Genomic DNA, 20,286 nt, shown 5'->3' with positions numbered 1-20,286 from the left:
GTAATCATATACTCCAGTTTATGCTCCAATTTGAAAAAAAATAATCTATCAGGTATTTAGTATTTATTTCTGTTGAATGATTATGCTAAGTACTTTCTACATATGATTTTATTTAAATCTTGCCAAAATCATTGAGATATAATCCTTGGAGATCTATTTATATAAAATATTCTATTGCTTATTAGTTCATAGCATCATCAATTTCCCTTAGACAGCATTGTTTGATACCACAGCAATTTAAAATGCTCAAGGTCATGGACTGAATGTTCTTGATATTTTGTTTCCCCAAAACAGGAAAGAATGAGGGAGAAGAGTTATAAGTAGTGGGTGGGATCCCAGTATTTTTGAGGGATTAAATGTTCATAAATAAATCCATAAATGTTATATTTTTTCAGATTAAATCACTGTGAAACTATTATCTTTTTCCGATTAAATCACTGGAAATTTTCTTTTGTGTTGAAATTTTGTGAAGTTAATTTCATCATTTAATAGTTAACTCAAAATAGTAAACTGAATTTCTATGTGGCAGTAATAGGAAATATTTTGCAGAATAGACATGCATGGGAATATTCTGCATATGACTGACTTACTACTTTAGAAAAATGTGTTTTTCCTATTTAGGTCACAAGATTTTCACTATTCACACTTTAGGATTTATTTGCAACTCTTAAAGACACAGATTATATTGAATTTATGTAGAAATAAAATCTGGGAAGAACTTACCCTGCCGTTCACCAATGGATGTACATAGGAGACCCAGGAGTAAGAAAAGTCAGCCTCAAACATCTCCAATTTACCTGTGTGAATGCTGTGGCATAGATGGCTTAAGGACTGTGTTTATGGTAAATAATAATAATAATAATAATAATAATAATAATAATAATAAAAACGACACTGAATGTGCTTAAATAATTTTGCCTTCAATGATTCCGGTTCTCTGAATATTTCAGAATTCTTAGTTAGAAAAGTAAAAGAGCAGATTTGCTAATTTTGCAAGAGGGTACAGATAAGGCAATCGGCTACACACTTTCAATCATATTTGGGAGACAAGAACTCAGATGGATCAGAGATTCTAGTCCTGGGCTATACTAGACATTATCCTGAGGCTAAAGGAGAGGGATGCTTGGTGAACCTCTTAGTCTATCCCTGTGCCTCATTACAGGGGCATTTGATTATAAATAGAGAGCACTTAAAGGGGCAGAAGATTTTTGTTCAAAGGTATTCAAATAACACTGCCTGCTACAGCCAGCTTTCTAGTAACTTTTTCAAATCTATTTTTAAATTCTTTTATTTTCATCTATTCCTAAGTTGAGCAAGATATGTTTCCAGGTGTTGTGTGAAGTGCTTCTCTTACAGGGCAACAAGACACAGTAGTTTAGTTATTTTTCTTCAACAAACAAATATGCTTAAGGACAGACATTTAAATAATAGATAAATAAATGGAAAAACAGGTTTCTCTTTCAGTCAGTGGACAATCTAGACCTTTCTGAAGAGTAAGGTGACATTGTCATGAGTCCTAAGAGTGACGGCATAGTCTGTGTAACGGGGGGCAGCCTAGGCCAACACTGAGGTGGGAGATGGCCTTGAGTAGACCTGAACTGGAGTAGAGGCAGAGAAGGAATGGAGTAAAAACGGGGTTTGAAAAGGAAGAAGGAAGGTATCACTTCTGAGAGCTCCGCTGCCATTGAGTTGGCTCCCTAGGCCTCGGGTGACAAAGTACCACAGACTGGGCAGCTTCCACCACAGACAGTGGCTTTTCTCTCAGCTCTGGAAACTAGAAGCCTGAACCTTGGCCCTGCAGATCTGGCTGCTTCTGAGTGCTCCGTGGCTCCTCAAAACTCATGCTGCAGCTTGCAATGCCCCGTCTGCTTGGGCTGGTGTGTGAGCCTCTGCATTCTCTGCCTGTGTGCAGTGGGCATTCTCCTTTCTCCTCGTGGCCCTCTTTTCACAAGGAGACTGCATTGGATTAGGGGCGCTGCCTAGGCCAGGACTATGTTAATCTGCAATTAACCTGTTTCTACCTATGTCACCTTGTGAGGTACTGAACATTAAAATTTCATTATATCTCCCTTTGGGGGATGTGATTCCACCCGTAAGAGTCAGATTAAGAGGTTCTCATTTATCATAGGATCAAAAAGAAATCACTGAAAAAGTTAATTCATCCTTCTGGCAGTTATTTGAAGAAACTAAAAAGACAAGAGAAGAAAAAGCAAGCAAATTAGCAAGCTCTTGCAAACACGTGGGGATGGTGAGAGAGAACAGTGGCTTCAACTGAGACAACAACACTACTAATGATGAAAATAGATACATCTGGCAAGAACCTTGTAAGAGGAGAAATGGATTTGAGAATAGCAGCAAATCAATAAATCATTATGGCCTTGTTAAGCTTGGCACATCAGTGAGGCAACAAGGGAAAATGAAAGTAAGAGATTGGCCACATAGGAGTTTTATCAAAGGGGAGGTTAAAGATATAACTTTGGGAGTCATAAGCACAGTGATGCTTATGAAATGAGTGTGGATGGCTTAGAAGGAGAACCGAAAAGCAGGGGATAAAAAAGTGTCTTGAATGTTATGGTTTGGATACGAGGATATGAGGTGTCCCTCAACAGCTCATGTGTAAGAAAATGCAAAAAAACAAAAAAAAAATAGGTGAAAGGATTGGATCATGAGGTCCTTAATCTAATCAGTCCTTTATCTACAGATAAGGATTAACTGGGTGATAGTCCTAGGCAGGTAGGATGAAGGTGGAGGGGTAGGTCATTGAGTGCATATCTTTGGAATATATATTTTGTCCCTAGTGAGCAGAGTTCTCTTGCTTCCTGGGTAGCCATGTCCTCAGCCGTTTTCTTCTGTCATGCCATTCTGCTATGATGTTTCCAGTAAGGAGAGCTGAAGAGGGCCCAGTGCTACTGAGGTCCACATAAAATGAGAACCCAAACGGCAGAATGCAGTAATATGGACTCCATTTATGATCTCATAAGAAATAAATTCTTATGATCTCATAGGAAATGCCACATTTCTTCATATAATTTCAAATATAAGAATTAGTGTAAAGAGATATACGAAAAACAAGTTTTTTTTTTTTTTTATGTAGACCAACAACCTAGACTGATTTTGATCATGACACATAAAAATGTAAACATCAAAAATTAAAAGTGAAAGTATTATAGGCCTGGAATGATACCAACCTCTTATTAAAAGACTCCTTTCAATGCTGTCAAATTGAGTTCTCCAAGTTTTAACAAATATATTTTGCAGGAATAATTGAGGACAATTACTTTTTTTTAAGGTTTTGGATAGAATCTACCTATAATTTCCCAATTTTCAGGAATCATCAAGTAATATTAGAATAGGTCCAACTTTAATTTTAAAATAGCACTGTATCAGTGCTATTCAGATGGCACACACATTCCTTTTTTCTTCTTATAATTTCCCACTATATCTCTCTCTTGGTGAAGGGTTTACAAAGCATTCGGAAAGGCCTGATGTAGATTAGTCAGTGATACAACTACAGACAACAGTAGAGAAGAAAAGATATCCACAATTGCTCATATTCATTTTCTAAAGCAGACTGGAAGCCCCCAAACAGAACAAACAAACAAAAACCTCCTCTCCTGGTGCATTGAACTTTTATGTAGTTCTCTCTAAGCTGAAAGTCTGCTTTCACACTATTAGGAACATTAAAGTCTGAAGACTCAGGAAACTTGCATCAGCTTTTGCGTACACCCACGGAGTCCTAATTCCTTCCACATTTCAATTTATTGGATTCACCGGGCAGTGCAATATTTTCTCTCCTTCCAAAGATGTGTCTACCTGCTGTTAGGAATTGGACAAGATTTACTAACCTGGCTGCCTACTGGTGTGGCTTCTTTAAGTGCTGAATGTAAATCTTTAAATCACACTATGTAGAACGAATTCCCTTTTTCTTAGTATTTCATCCACAAATAAGAAGAAAAGATAATTGAGACTACATTATTGACTTTTTCAGCACTACTATTTTTTTTTGTTTAAATTTATTTTCAACGCTTTTTGGAGAACATCTTTTTTTTTTTCTTTTCTATTAGACTATAATAGTACTTTCTAGACAAATAACCTTAGAAGTAAGAAATAATCTACTCTGCAACGTAGGCAGAAATGTTACAAAGGAGAGTATAAAGAGAGATGAAAATTAAGACAGAGCACCTGACAAACCCATCCTCTGTCTCTGGTGAAGAGAAAGAGCTTAAATTACTGCTATTTTTCTATTCACCTAACTTCATTGCTCAAGTTATGGTGTGAAATGAGTCCTTAAGAGTTTGGCATTGCTGAGGCTTCTGATAAGTCTCTGGATAACTGGTCACTGTTAACACTGACTTTGGAAACAAGCTTACCTATTTCTACCCCAACATGACCCTCTATGGTCAATTCCATCTCTTTTACTCCTTCAGCACATCTGCTCTTTTTCTCTGTCATTTCCATTTCTTAGGTCCACCTGGTATATTATCATAATAAGTTTTGAAAGACCACATGCTACTTTTTGCTCCATCATAAAATAAATATTGCTGAGTCTTAGTGTTAGTTTTTCAGATTCCAAGCTTTCAAATACAATATAAAAATATCCAAAATATTAATATTATCTTTTAATAGTGGAGTGGGCTAGATTCTAGAATAGAAACCCTGGGGGTACGTGAATTTTGGGTAAGGTTTGGAAATTGAATTCTGTCCAAGCTTTATATTTAAGGAGCTGATGACTAATTTTACCAGAATGTTTTTTACCTACTCATGAATATAAACGCAAAGAGCTTTAAGAACTCTGTCAGGGTCAGGTGTAAGATTTAAAAGAGATGTGGGTTAAATTGCCTAGAAATCTGTAAGTAGTTAATTATGTGAGCACTTCCTCTTCTTTATTGAAGAGTCTCTAATAGATCTATCCAATGTTTTCATGGAGGATAATCCCTTCTTGAGGGGGAAGACATGTCATGCATAAACAGTGATTGTGCCGTGGACGGTCTAGCATTCTCACCAACAAGGAGAGAGAGCTCCTTTCTCTGCACATGCTCACCAGCATGTAGCAATGTGGGTGTTTGTGTCTGGGTCATTCCAGGAGGTGTGTCATAGCATCCAGCTGCTGTTTTAACTGGTGTTCCCCGATGACCTCTGATGTAGAGCAGAACTATTTAATCTTAAACAAGTATGGATCACCAAGTATTTATTTCAAAGATATATCTTTGATGTTGTATCTAAAAAGTGATTTTCAACTTCACAGTTGTCTAAGTATATGCTTCTCTGTAATCTAGGAGCTTTGAACTTTTCCATGTAAGTGTGGTCTCTACTGAGTTAAATTTTGTGAAGTATTCAAGATTTGTACCCAGGCTTTTTTTTTTTTTCCACATGAACGAAGTAAACAATTTTTATTGCTTCCTTCCCAATCGTTATTAATTCCTTTTCTCTATTCTTATTAAGCATGTATACATAAAATTTAGTTGTTATTCACTTTTATGACCTTATGAAATTATCTAATACTTCCAGTAAAATATTGAAAAATAGTGATAAGAGGGGGACATTTGTACCATGTCCCTAGCATAACAGGAAACCTAGATTTTTTACCACCAAATATGATACCATTTGTTGGTTCCTTGTAGATGTTATTATCCAGTTGAGGAAATTCCCTTCTATTCTAGCTTGCTCAGGACAACCATTTTTTTTTTTTTTAATCACAACCTTCTCACACCCTACCTGGTGATCTCATAGTCTGTTTAGAAATAGGGCAATTAACACCTTGAGTCTCAGGTGAACAGGACTTGTTTCTGACTAAACACTCCGGGTTTCCTCCAGTATCTTTAGTGTAGTCATGACTAGTACATCACTATCACCACTGTAGTCCTGGCTGGCAACACTTTATGAATGATCATAATATACCTCCAGACCATCGGTTTGATATTTGACTGCATTTTCTCTTTACCGTGTTTGCTTCTGAATTTTATGGGATCAAAAGTTTGAGAATTTTATTTCTCTGAATTCTTGACAGAAGGTCATAATAAGATTGATAAGATACCTAATTGTGAACAGAGCTTTTATTTTAGCTTTTGGGAATTAGAAAAATAACTTTTGTTATTATTATTTTAATGTAATTTTCTTATTTTTCAAATCCAATTTTTAGTTCTTACAATTTGAGTATCTTAAATGTCTTGAATATTTTGTTCATGATTCATAGCATATTGTAAGTATATATCTAACATATATATGTAAAAGAAAACTACATAATGTTTTTTTTAAAGAAGCAACACACAATATTTTTTTTCTACTGATAAAAATTCTAATGTAATAGTGATTCTTTTGGATTTATATTCCCAATTATATATTTTAGAATTGGTCATCTGTTGATCATTTTTTATGAGATATCAACCAATATGGCCATCTCTTTCTCCAATGTATTCCTAAATGACAGAAGCCTTTCTTATTCACTGTGACCTATTGTTGTCAAAATGGCAAAAGTTATTCCCTTCTCTGTTTCTATGCCCTTTTGTAGTGTGACTATAGCTTTTCCCATTCAGTAGTAATCACTATTCCTCACCCTTAGAATCTGGGATAAGATTATTACAAGTTTTCATTAATTGAATGTGATAAAATGAGGCTGTGCCACCACATAGCCCATGCCTCTGGAGAGTATGAACATTTTGTTCTCTATTTCGGGAAACTTGCCTAACCATTAAGGGAATATGGTTAGGCCAGGCTACTACACAATAGGAGAACCCAATAGTGCATCTGTCCCAGCTAGAGAGCCAAAATGTTAGGGAAGGCAAATGAGACCTCCCAAAGGACCTATCTGTCCTGCAAGAGAGAACAAGCTTTGACTTTGGTAGTAGAACCCACTCAGCTGCCAATGTGCACAATCATTTGGTATTCAGATGGCTGTTACTTTAAACCAATAAGTTGTGGAATAGGTGCTAGATGGTGAAATGGTAATCTTGATAATCTAGTGCTCACCACATTGCTATATGTATGGTAGGATCTCAGTACATGATGAAATATTAGTGAATTCTTTTTAAGTAAGCCTCAGAGAACATATTTTAAAATTTCTAAAATTTTCTTTTTAGTTCTCAAAAACTAAACACACCTAATGTAACATAGTTATGCTGCATAATTAACAACCACAAAAGCTATGTAGCATATAATAAAATTAATATTGATTAATTCATGTATTAATTATCATTTAGTTTGTGGGCTTATGAGGCTCACTTGGTCTGGGCCAAACTCCTCATGGCTTGGTCCTATACCCATGGTCAGCCACATTTGGCTAGGAGACCCTAATCATCTTGAATGGATGTATTCTCAGGCCTGGAAACTTTGCTGCCAGTTGGCTGATTGAGGATAGGTTGACTGATGTCACTAGGTTACCATAGCCCTTAGTCTCCCAGAGGCTAGTCTAGAGAATACTCAGAGCAATGGAAAAGACATAAGTGTAGCCATGGGGATGCCTAAGAGCTTTTCAAGCCTAGGACTGTGTCATATCTGTTCACGTTGGTATTGGTTAAACCAGCCAGGAAGTCCCAGGTTAGAGTTGGATAGCATGAGAAGGCACAAGGGTATAGGAAAACCTGGGGGCATGTGACAAGAGATTTCTCCAATTTTACATAAGGGAAACTAAAGTTGTTTTTAAACATTTTAAATTGATGCTTTTTCCTAAGTACATTATTGCACATACTATTCTATTTAATTATAGAAACATTATGTACTAATTTTAATTTTACAATTATAAAATGAGTCAATAATTGAGTACAATATTGGTCAATTCATAATGCTCGTGATTGGTGGTTCAAACATTCAAAGCTAGAAAATTTGACTTCAAGATCTTCTGCCTCAGACACTATTGAATATAATTTTATTTTTATTTCTTGAAGTGTAATGTTAATGCAGTCATCCTGCAGCATTTATTCTGAGTCGATTCCTTTATTGAACAAACATTGATTTCAAAGGCATCTAATTTTTTGCTCTATTTTTACTATAAGGAAGATTGTCCTTGAAGAGCTCATGTCATGACCTAGAAGAAAACCATGCACATCTCCAATCATAATAAAATTGACTTGTACTATGATAGAGGTCTGTGTTGGTGAAAAATTATGAAAAAATGTTCAAATCTCCTTTAGAAGAAAAATAGCTGTTACAGTCAAGGTGACATTTCAGATGGGTCTAAAGAATGAGAAAAGAAAACCAGTGTCCAGACAGAGAGAAGTTTGTGAAAAATAATGGAGAGCCATAAGACATGGGAGATTTGGGAATTTATGAGTTGGCCAAGTAGTCGCTTTAGGAGTTCAAATGAATGTAAGAACAAATGATGGTGCTGGGAAATAAGCAAGTGTGGAATCACAATGGGAAATATACTCCAAGATGTTCAGGAGTGAGACGTTCTCTGTCATGAGGAGGTAACTACTGAAATTCTTCCTGCAGAAATTTGAACCAAGAGGCACATGATTCCAAAGCAGATACTCTTGAGCCAATGAGAAGACTCATCTGCTTTATTCACTCTCAAGTATTAAAAAAAGTTATCATTTGGATATTCAAAGTTTTTTTTTTTTTTTTTGTAGAAATTCTTTGGAGTTATCTTGTTTCACATCCTACCCATAATCAACACAGAGAAGATATGGAAAAACTTTAGAGGACTCTGCAGAAGTTTACCGTATCCTGCGTAGAGCTTGTCAGGAGAAGGTGGATCAATGATTAAGTCACTCTTAAGGAATCCAAAAGAAACAAACCCACCAAAACACCTGTGAGCAGAGAGTAGAAGATGTGGTTTGGGAAATAATTTATATTTCAGTATTGATTGAGAAAAATTTAAATCTGAGGATCAAAAGTTGAGCGCACAGGAAACATGATAACTTGGATATATCTTAAGTCCTGTGTAAGACAACTGTATAGATGCTAATTAATCTCAGAAGAAGAAGTGCACTTTCCAATGCACATGACAAAGAAAAGTAGTTACTGCTGAGAAATCTGCCAAACAAAGGGCTCACTCACAGCATTAAAATAAGTACCAATAAGTGATTGCAAATAATGGGTATGCTCTTAAAAACCATCGAGGAGAAGATTTGTCATACATATCTCTAAAATAATAAAATCAGTACCATAGAAGCTACTGTGTATTATTCTTTTCTTATTTTCCTTTTCTCCAACTTTTTAACACCTAAAGATTCTATAACTCATGTTTCATTAGGGAAGAAATAGAAGTAGGAGAAGAAGAAACCACATGTCTGCAATGCTTTCTCAGAATATGGACTTTCTTCTTGCAGCAGACCTGAACCGAAGTAAGAATAAAGAAGAAAAAAATATCAATTTTAAATAAATTAGATTTTTTACTATTACATGGAATCAGAAATTTGGTGTATGAATCTAGATATTTGGGGAGTATTTTAAAGCCACAATAAGAGTTACATTAGTTAGGATGTCTCAAAACTATGGGAATGACCTGAATTGGTAGAAAGAGGAAAGATTCAACTCACCCATTCCTAAATTGATAACAGAGATGAGATCACACCTGAGATTAGGTATTATCAGAGATTGCATTGGATTTTTCAGCTCTTGGGCTCTTGCAGGAGATGATTTCAAAGAAAACTTAGTAAAACTGTAGCCAAGTTTATTAGAAGAGAAAGAAAAAAAGAGGAAAGATTATCTCAAAGGAAAAAGTGGATTCTCTCAAAGAGAAGAGCAACAACTTGCCTCTTTGTTAGCTCAGCTTTATGGGTTTGGAAGGGGAGTTTCCTGGAGAATCCTTCCCAGACACTATCTCTTAAATTTTGACTAACAGTAGGTTTGCATCAGATTCTTAAGTCCCTACTACACATGTTTCTACCTAAAAGAAATTATTTTCCTTTTTGGTGTGTATAAAGATCACAAAGTCCCCCTTTAATCTGGGCCTAGCCAGATCAGGGTAATTTGTGTTATTCTGTATCAGGGGAATATTGAACATGCATTCCTCAAATTTGAGAATGAAGAAGAATCCTGAAAGTAACAGGCTTGTTAGTCAAGGGCTGACACCTCCTGGGTAAGAATGGCCCAGTCTGAGGTGCTTCAGAGAAAGATATGTTGAGAGTCTGTAGGCAGGCTCAGTTGGTAAAATTAACCCTTTCCACTTCATGTTCCCACCATGTCTCGCTGGTACCTCATGGTATTAAGGCCAGGGATGTTGCTCAGTAGCTCAACAATGCTTGCCTGGCATGTCTGAAGCTCTGCATTCAATCCCTATTCTTGTTTGTCTATTAAAAAAAAACAACAACCATAATAATAAAAACAGAATGTTATTTGCATGTAAACCAAAGGAATATAATAGAAAACATAAGTAAATAGATATGGCCACATGATATTTGACAAAGGTGCCAAAAGCATACGTTGGAGAAAAGATAGTCTTTTTAACAAATGGTGCTTGGAAAATTGGATATTCACATGTAGAAGAATGAAACTAAATTCAGACTTCACATCCTGCACAAAAGTTAGTTCAAAGTAGAACAAAAATCTAGGAATTAGACCATAAATAGTGAAACTATTAGAAGAAAACATAGAGGCAACCCTCAGAACACCTTAGTACAGGCACTGATTTCCTTACTAAGACTCCTAAAGTTCAACAAATAAAATGATTCTGATTGCACTGAATTAAAAAGCTTCATGCATTGCAAAAGAAATGGGAACAAAAGAGGGACTCAAAAGAATGGAAGAAAATTTTTGCCAGCTTTTCTTCCAAGAGGTTATTGATAACCAGAATATATAAAGAACTCAGAGACACTTAATATCAAAGACTACAGACTCAATAAATGGGCAAAAAGTCTAAAGAGATAACTCTCAAAAGAAGAAATAAAAGTAGCCAACATATATATGATAAAAATGTTCAACATCTCTAGCAATCAGGAAGATACAAATCAAAACTACACTGAGATTTCAACTCACCCCAGTTAGAATGGCAGTCATTGAGAATACAAATAATGATAATTGATGGTGTTGATGGGGGCAAAATGAACACTTATACATTTGTTGTGGGACTGCAAATTAGTACAATGGCTTTGAAAAACAGTATGGAGATTTCTTAAAAGACTAAGGATGGAACCACCATATGACCTAGCTATCTTATTCCTTATTTATTCAGAAGGACTAAACTCAGTAATCTGTGAATATCAATGTTTATGGCAGCATGATCCTCAAAAGCCAAATTATGAGACCAACTTAAGTGCCCATTGATAGATAATGCATAAATAAAATATTGTATACACAATAGAGTTCTACTCAGGCATTAAGTTGGAAATTATGTTACTTTCTGATAGTGAATGAAAAAGGAGAACATCATGCTAAATAAAATAAGACAGACCCTTGCATGTGGGATATAAAGAAAATAAAATAGGGGATCTCATGAAAATGGTATGAGATGATTATATTAGAAGGAGAGGACAACAAGGGTGGGTGGATGTACAGAAAAGGAGAAGAACTGGGAAATGAAATTGAATAAATTATACTAGGTACATATATGAAAATACCACATTTCCATAAGGAAAAAAACAATAAATGAATAAGTTAATAGAAGGCAAATGGAGTAGATAAAGGAGGTCAGAGGGAGAGGGAAAGGGAAGGAATGGGGTAATACTGGCAACTGTAATGGAGAAACTACATTATATGCTTTGTGACTGTGTCAAATGAAAACTCACTGTTATATAAAACTATAAAACACAAACTTGAATTAAATTAAAGGGAAATAAGTAGAGAGACAATATATGTAAATTGAAAGGTGTTACAATGTAGTACATTTTAACTGCTATTTGTTGATACAGTAGCAGAAGAATAATGAAAATGAGTATTATCAATTAAAAAACAAATCTTACAAGACAAGATGATGTAGACTCACTTTTCACTGCTTCTTCTTTCTAAATACAACTAAATTGCTGGAAAAATTAAAATGATAATCACTCAACAACGTTTAGCTCCAGAAAAATGAAAGGCAGACTGCTTAGAAAAGTTAAGAAGTAAGGAAAGAGGTGAGTGAGTTACCTCACTCACTTCCTTAACTCCTACATATGCTAGTCTAGACAGGAAAGTCCTATAACCCTGAACCAACAACAGGTGTGAATTATAACATCAAAGAGCCCCAAACTCCTGTTGTCTCTAATCAAAGACCATTGGCAGAAGGCACACAGGCCTGGGGTTTCCTGACCCACCCCACTGCCCCTGTAGAAGACCCAGCTGCCAGATGCTCTCTCCATTATTTATACTTTCTGAGTTGAAGCAAGACTTGGATAGCTGGGAAGCAAGAGTGATAAAGTGTTTATTGCCCTGAGATATGGATTTTGCTACCCCGAATCTAGCAACATCAGTTGTCCCTGAAAGACATCTTCTGCTCCCATGGATGGATATGTGGTAGGCAAAGTAGGCACCCACTACATCACCAGAAGAGCACTTCAGCAACCATGGAAAAGCAACCATCTCTGGAACCACAACTGCAAACTGTAGACCAGACAGATCTACATGCTAAATCCCAAGATGGTGTCAAGTGCCACTAAAATAGGAGACATTAAACAAGACCCATCTCATATAATATTCTTAGGGTTTAGGACACAATTAAAAACAACTCATCATATCAAGACTAGGAAAACCACATGAATAATGAAAGAATGTCAAATGATGCCAATGTTAAGATGAAGAATAATCTGAGAAGGACTTTAAAACTGCTAGCCTAAAAATACTTTAAAGCTAACAAATACTGTAATATTTCAATATTACAAATACTATTGAAAGAGTTTCTTTTAAATTGACAATCTCTGCAAAGAAGTAAAGTCTGAAGAAGAACAAAATATAGGTTAAAAAATGGAAAGTTATAATAAATCTGATTTGAAAAATCCTTATTGAATTATTTAAATGGAAGATTGAAGATAGAGAAGATGGATTTAGTACACTTGAGGACAGAAGAGTAGAATTAACTCAATGTGAATGAGAGCATGCGTACAGGATAATAATAAATCATAGTGTTCAAAAGACTTATAGGAGAGCAAAAGATGTAACCTTCATGTAAATCCTATATGAAAGAGTTGTACCATGCAGATGACAATATATTTGAAGAAATAGTGACCAAAAAACTCTCAAATATAGTAAAATACTTAAAAGTTTTTAAAAGATGAGAGATTCTGTGGTGGGAGCTCAGTCGTAGAACATTTCCTAGCAAGTGTGAGGCACTGGGCTCAAGTCTCAGAACTGCATATAAATAAAATAAAATAAAGTTCCATCAACAATCAAAAAACATTTTTAAAAAGATGTGAGATGCAAACCAGATAAATCAAAAGAAATATATAATAAGACAACAAATTTAATTGTCAAACTACTAGAACTAAAAGACAAAAAAAGTCATAAAGGTGGCAAGAGAATCATATTCCATTACCTATAGGTAAATATCAACTTAATGGTAGTGGGTTTGGCCTTTGAAACCTAGTGGCAACAAGAAAGTGATGAGTTTTCAAATGCTTAAAGAGAATCCTTGTCAACTGCAAATTCTATACCTTCTGAAGCTGTATTTCAGGAATGAGTAAAAATAGAGACATTCTCCACTAAAGAAAAGTAAGAGAAATGTCACCAGTGGAACTGCCTCTGGAGCCCGGTTAAGGGAAGTATCTCAAGCATAGAGGAAAACTTACATTTGGAGGGGAGGCATTAAATCTCAAAAAGGGAAAAAGAACAGTGGAATCCCAAAAGATATTGAAGTAACTCAAAGGAAGGCAAGAAAACTAAAACAAAGAAATGAGAAACAGGGGAAAATAAACAAAGAATAATATGTAAAACTTAAATCCTCTCTTAATAACTAATAGTTTTTTAAATATAAATTAAAGATGTACACATATTAAAAGATGAATTAGCAGAGTTCATAATGATGAAATGTATAATCTACATCTAAACCAGAACATTATAGAATGGCCAAAGAACAATCAATCAGGGCTGGAGTCACGGCTCAGTGGTAGAGCACTTGCCTGGCATGTGTGAGGCCCTGGGTTCAATCCTCAGCACTGCATATAAATAAATAAAAGATCCATGGACAACTAAGTTACATATCTAAAAAAGAACAATCAATCAATCAAGAAAAGTAGTCAAATACTAAATGCATATGCATGAAACAACAGTTTCAAAATATATGAAACAAGAACTGTTAGAAGTGAAAAGAAATTAGAGATGTCAGTCCTGTTCTCTTAGCAATCAATAGAAGAACTAGATACAAAATATCAAAAATATGGGAAAACTGAGCAGTACATGAACCAACAAAATATAATTGAATTTACAGAACCTTAGAATTTACAGATTACTTAGTCTATACTTACCAAGATAGTCACATTCTGAGTTATAAAACAAATTTCAATGATTTTTAAACATACTGAATATCTTTCTGTTCGTAGACAAAATAAGTAACAGCAATAAAACATAAATCTCTTAACGCTCAAATTTTTTTAAAATATTTATTTCTTAGTTGTAGTTGTCACAATACCTTTATTTTATTTATTTATTTTTATGTGGTGCTGAGAATCAAACCAGGACCTCGAACATGCTAGGTGAGCACTCTACCACTGAGCCACAACCCTAGCCCCAACACTCAAGAATTTAACAACACATATCTAAATAATGCATAGGTCAATGAAGAAGTTTCTAAGAAATAATGTTAAATACCTGAAATGAATGCAAGTGAAAACACACTATATTTGGAGTTCTCTAACATCTAAAGCAGGACCAAGAGGGAGATCACCTGGTACTTTCATAATAAAAGTAAAAAGTCTTCAATTCTAGAATCTAAGTTCCTGAGTCAGGATTCTAATAAGAGAAGAGCAAATAGAAACCATAAAGCAATAGAGGAAACAGTAAAACTAAGAGCAGATGTCAGAAAGTAGAAAAGAAACAATCAGAAGGAGCGATAAACCTCTCACAATACTCACAATGTAAAAGAGAGAATACACACATCACTAAGCCAGAATGCATCATATCATTCCATATTTTCAGCTAAAAGAATAATATGATACTATGAATAGCTTGATACTTAAAAATTAAATGACACAACAATTAATTATTCAAAATACAAACTACCTAAACTCAAATAGCTAACTTGAAAATTCATAAAAACCATTAATGAAACTGAATCTGTTATTAAAATGTTACTGGAAAAGAAATCACCAATCTCAAATGCTTTCTTCTGAGAATTTTCTCAGACTTTTGAAGAATTAATAATAATTTTACCCAATATCATCAGAAAATAGATTTTAAAGTATTTTATAAAGCCAGCTTCACATTGATCTCAAAGTCAGACAGAATCCAAAAAGGAGGAAAGAAAAAAAAATTAAATACAAAAGGAAAAGAAATCTTACAGGCCCATATCTTCTAGAGGCAGAATTCTCAATAAGATGTGACAAATATAACGCAGCAATGTATAAAAATGATTATATTTAATCATGTGATATGTATTCTAGATTTACAAGACTTGGTGCATCATTCAAAACACAATGTAATCAATGATATTAATACAATAAAGAACAACATCCAATTTACTTTGAAGAAAACCTCATTCATTATAGAAACTCTCAGCACACTGAAAATAGGAACTTCAGGAAATTGCTAAAGAGCATCAAATACTGCAGCTAACATACTGAACAATGAAAGACTGAGATGAGACTTTCCACTCCCACCGCTCTTATTAGCTGTAGTACTAGAAAAACTACTCATCATTGAGGAGAGAATGGTAAAGTAAAAGGCATATAGATTGGAAATGATGAACTAAAACTGTTTGTATATAAAGATGATATCACTGTAGACATATGCTCAAAGAATCTACAAAAATATTTATTAAAATAAGTTCTATAGGGAAGGTTAAATGATATAAATGATTAAATATTAATTATAGTTTTACACATTAGCAATAAACATGCAAACAAAATTAAAAATTACTTGTAAGGAAATAAAAAATACTAGAGAATATACTGGGTGACCCATCTTGCACAGGACTGATATTCTGAAAAGTTACCAAGTTTAGAGGGAGTTTAGTGGGACCACATTCATGAGCTGGAACCTCAACATAATGGAGCTGAGTCCCCAGCAACTGGCACTGTTGGGAGGCAATGGGGTCTTCAGGATGCAGGGCCTAAGGGAAGGAGATTAGGTTATAGTGCCTGTGTCCTTCAAGGGGACACTTAGATGGCTTCCTCTGTTTGCTTCCTATCTGCTATGAGATGGGTAGCTTTGTTCTTCCAAGCACTGGACAATGATGTTCTGCTTTGCCTCAGGCCTAGAAGAAGCAGAACCAACCAACCATGGACTAACACCTCTGAAATTATGAGCCAAAATGAACCCTTTCATTGTTTAATTTGATTATCTTAGGTATATTGTCACAGCAAGCGAAAGCTGACTGATATAGACATGGATAAATGGAATGGAAAGGAAAAATCCTGATATAAATCCACAAATATGTCCAGTTGATTTTTTTGTATAAAAGAGCAAAAGCAATTCAGTGGGAAAGGATAATCTTTTCAATTAGATTTACAAGACTTCTAGTAAGAGAAGAACAATCTCTTAAAATACCTTAAAATATGGGAAAACTGAACAGTACATAAATATACTGAATATAGTCAAATACTGCATTTAGTGTTTGACTACTATTCTTGATTGATTGATTGTTCTTTTTTATATATGTAACTTAGTTGTCAATGGATCTTTTATTTATTTATATGCAGTGCTGAGGATCGAACCCAGGGCCTCACACATGCCAGGCAAGTGCTCTACCACTAAGCCATGACTCGAGCCCTGATGGATTGTTCTTTGGCCATTCTATAACAATCTCAAAAAAAAAAAAAAGAAAGAAAATTATCTTAGTTTTATCTTGTATAAACCTTATATAGAATATAACTAAAAAAAGACTATAAGTTTAAATGTAAACATATAGTATAAAACCTTTAGGAAAAAGACAAAATATAGGATAAAATCTTTGGGACCTTGGATTAGGTGAAGGTTTCTTAACTTGACAGAAAAAGTGTAGTCCATATAGAAAAACAATTCATAAAGCAAGCTTATAATAATTAAATGTGTTTATAATGAGAAAGACTTACAAGTATGAAAAGGCAGGCTTTGCAATGGAATAAAATATGTGCAAACTACATATCCAGCAAACCTGTATATTAAGAATATATAAAACACCCTCAAACTCAATGATCATAAAATTCTAACAAATCTAACTAATAAATGGTAAACGATTAAGTCAATAGCTCTCCGGTTGTTCAGATGGCAAACTAGCCCATGAAAAGATCTTTAATATCATTAACTATTAGTGAAATGCAAATTTAAACCCTGATGAGATATTACTACACACCTATTAGAATAGATAAAAGAAACATAAGACAGTCTCTCCCTCTGGAATAGTGGCCCACATTCTCCCTTGAATATGTTTGTTCTTGCTTAACCCAAGAAGATAGCTGTCCCTTGACATAGTCTGTTTTCTCCCTTGTGTGCTTGCTTACCTAAATACATGTCTGTGTCTAGGAAAAAAAATAAAAATATAATTCTTACAATCAATGCTAGAAAGTATATGGAGATATTGGAAAAAGACACAAATAAATGGAAATATGCCTTATTTTCATGGATTGAAAAAAAAAACATAAATATTGTGGAAATGTACACAACCCCAAAATATAAAATAATTCAATGTAATCTGTGTCAAAATATCAATGATATTCATCACATAAACAAAACATAATAAAAACAAAGAGCAAGGGTTGAGGATGTGGCTTAGTGGTAGAGCAGATGCGTGGAATGTGTTAATTCCCAGTAACAATCAAAAAGAAAAAAGAATAAGGAAAACAATCTTAAAATCTGTAGGGAATTAAAAGGACCACAAATGGACAAAGCAATCTGGAACAGCAAAAACAAAGCATGAGGAATCACACTACTGTGACTTCAAAATACATTGCAAAGTTATAGTGACCAAAACGGAATGGTACTGGCCTAAGAAGAGACACCTAGGTTAATGAAGAAGAATTGATAAAGCAAGAATGAAACGTTTTGACAGCGCAGAGTAAAATGTGTTGCCTAGATGGTGACCTCGATCTTAACCTTTAGAGAAGAATAATTATGATCTCTCTTGTCATTTAACTCAGCTACTTAATTTTGAGGAAGTTTGACCCAAACAATTTTTTCCACCTGGAGTTTTAACTGTCATTTGCCATAAGCTTGCTGACAGAAATTTTCCCTTTTCAATTTCTTATTTTAAATACTCCCACATTAGGTTCGTCTCACACCATTTTCTTCATGTTTTAGAGAAATTTGTATTTGTTTTTTAGAGGAAGAGGAATGGATGATCAACCTTATTTTTAAATAAGTTTCTGTCTCTCTAGTTGAAATATTCTAATATGCATGAAAAAAGCTTCTATCTTCCAAGAGTATTATAGTTACCGAAAGTAACCATGTTGCAATATAATACATTCACCATGCTTTACTGAACTTGAAAATATTATATTGTTAAATGACAAAAGTGATGAAAGGACTCGTAGGGAGCCCATGCGGAAAATCGTCTTTCCTGATCAAATAAACATGAAGCAAATCTCACAATCTAAGTAAACATCTCCCCATGGCTGAGTAGGCCTGGCTCCAGACCTGGCATGCTACAGCAAATTAATTTTATTGACTAGGTGGGTGAATGTGCCAAATGAGAGTCACTCTGTGTGGATCTCTGATTGTTTTCCAGGCAGAACACACATAGGAGTTTTAGTTTTCTCTTTCTGCTTACTCCAGGGGGAAAAATAAATCCTATTCCAAACCCAATTAGATAAAGCATCTGATATACAACTATGATGGTAATATATATATATATATATATATATATATATATATATATATATATATATATATATATATATATATATATAAAGATGAAACAAAAATGTTAAGTCAAAAACTTTATAAGGGCTGCTTGGTAGCTTAGTGGTAAAGCTCTTACCTAGCGTGCATGAAGCCCTAAACTTCAACACCACACATTTTTACATTTTAAGATATGGGAGTCCAAAATCCAGGGCCTTATATGCAACTTGAACTTCTGTAACATAAAAATAACTAAAGGAAATAATAACCTGGGATATGGGAAAAAGGCAGGGCTTAATGATCTCAATGAGCATCCCATGGTTCATGCAGAAGGGCTTTTAAAATCTTAACTCTTTTGCATAATTTTACTTCTCATGATTTGACTTTTATAATTGGATAATATCCAAGTAAATACTGGTGCTATGCTTTCCCATTTACACAATGTGACTTTCCATCTGTTTTTCTGCCTTGTCTTAGTCCAAGACAGGTGTTCCAGGCAGCCATTGCACTCCTCACCATGTCATAGGTGGTTAGACTAAGATTCATCAAAAGACATGTTACCTCCCTCAGCAGATACAGGACAGAGCTGAGGGTCCAACTCCTGTCTGCTTGAGAGCATGACCATGCTGCCTCATGAGCATCCCATTCCCTGCCAATGGAGGATCTCAGAGCACCTAGAGGGAAATGTTCCCTCTATATATTGTCCTAAAAAGCCCCGGGATGGAAGTTCCATCTTTTCTAATTAATCTAGATGGTCTATGAAGAAAGTTAAATATAAAAGTAGCATTGGAGGCCTGGAATGTAGCTTGGTAGTAGAGTATTTGCATAGCACACTTGAGGCCCTAGTTTTAACTGTAGTACTGAAAAAGCAGAGAGAGAGAGAGAGAGAGAGAGAGAGAGAAGAGGAATTTAAATAAATGTGTCAAAATATAGGCAAGACATTCACTGCTGCTTCTCACCCATAAGTACTTTCCTTAATAGTGGTGCTATGGCAGTCTAAAAAGATGTCAAGAAATAAGGAGTAAGCCTGGGATTACTGTCATTGATTTTTACAAGATATAGGTATCACAGCATTTGAAGAAAAGGGAGAAGTTTAAGATTCATCCAATGTAACTTACTTCTCAATAAATAATTTCCCTTAATACAAATATTAAATTCTTATGAAATGTGTACTATGAAGCTTTCACATTATTTAATTTATTCTAAACAAACAAACAAACAATAACAACACCAAAAAAAAAAAAAAAAAAAACCCTCTTCTTGTATCTATCATTGTCCAGACTTAAAAAAGAGTCCTAAACTCTGAAGGTAAGCAACTTAACCACTGGCTATCAGCTAGTAGCTAGCTATGCTAAGAATTAGGTTCAGATTTCTCCATCTCTAAACCAAAACTGGAAAAAAAAAAAAAAAAAAAAGAAAAGAAAAACATGTTAAAGGGCCTTGCTTGTCCCTTAGGCACATAGTCAG

Source organism: Callospermophilus lateralis, chromosome 14 (genome assembly GCF_048772815.1).
Source record: "Callospermophilus lateralis isolate mCalLat2 chromosome 14, mCalLat2.hap1, whole genome shotgun sequence".
Taxonomy (NCBI): Eukaryota; Metazoa; Chordata; class Mammalia; order Rodentia; family Sciuridae; genus Callospermophilus; species Callospermophilus lateralis.
Note: the sequence above shows the minus strand (reverse complement) of the source record.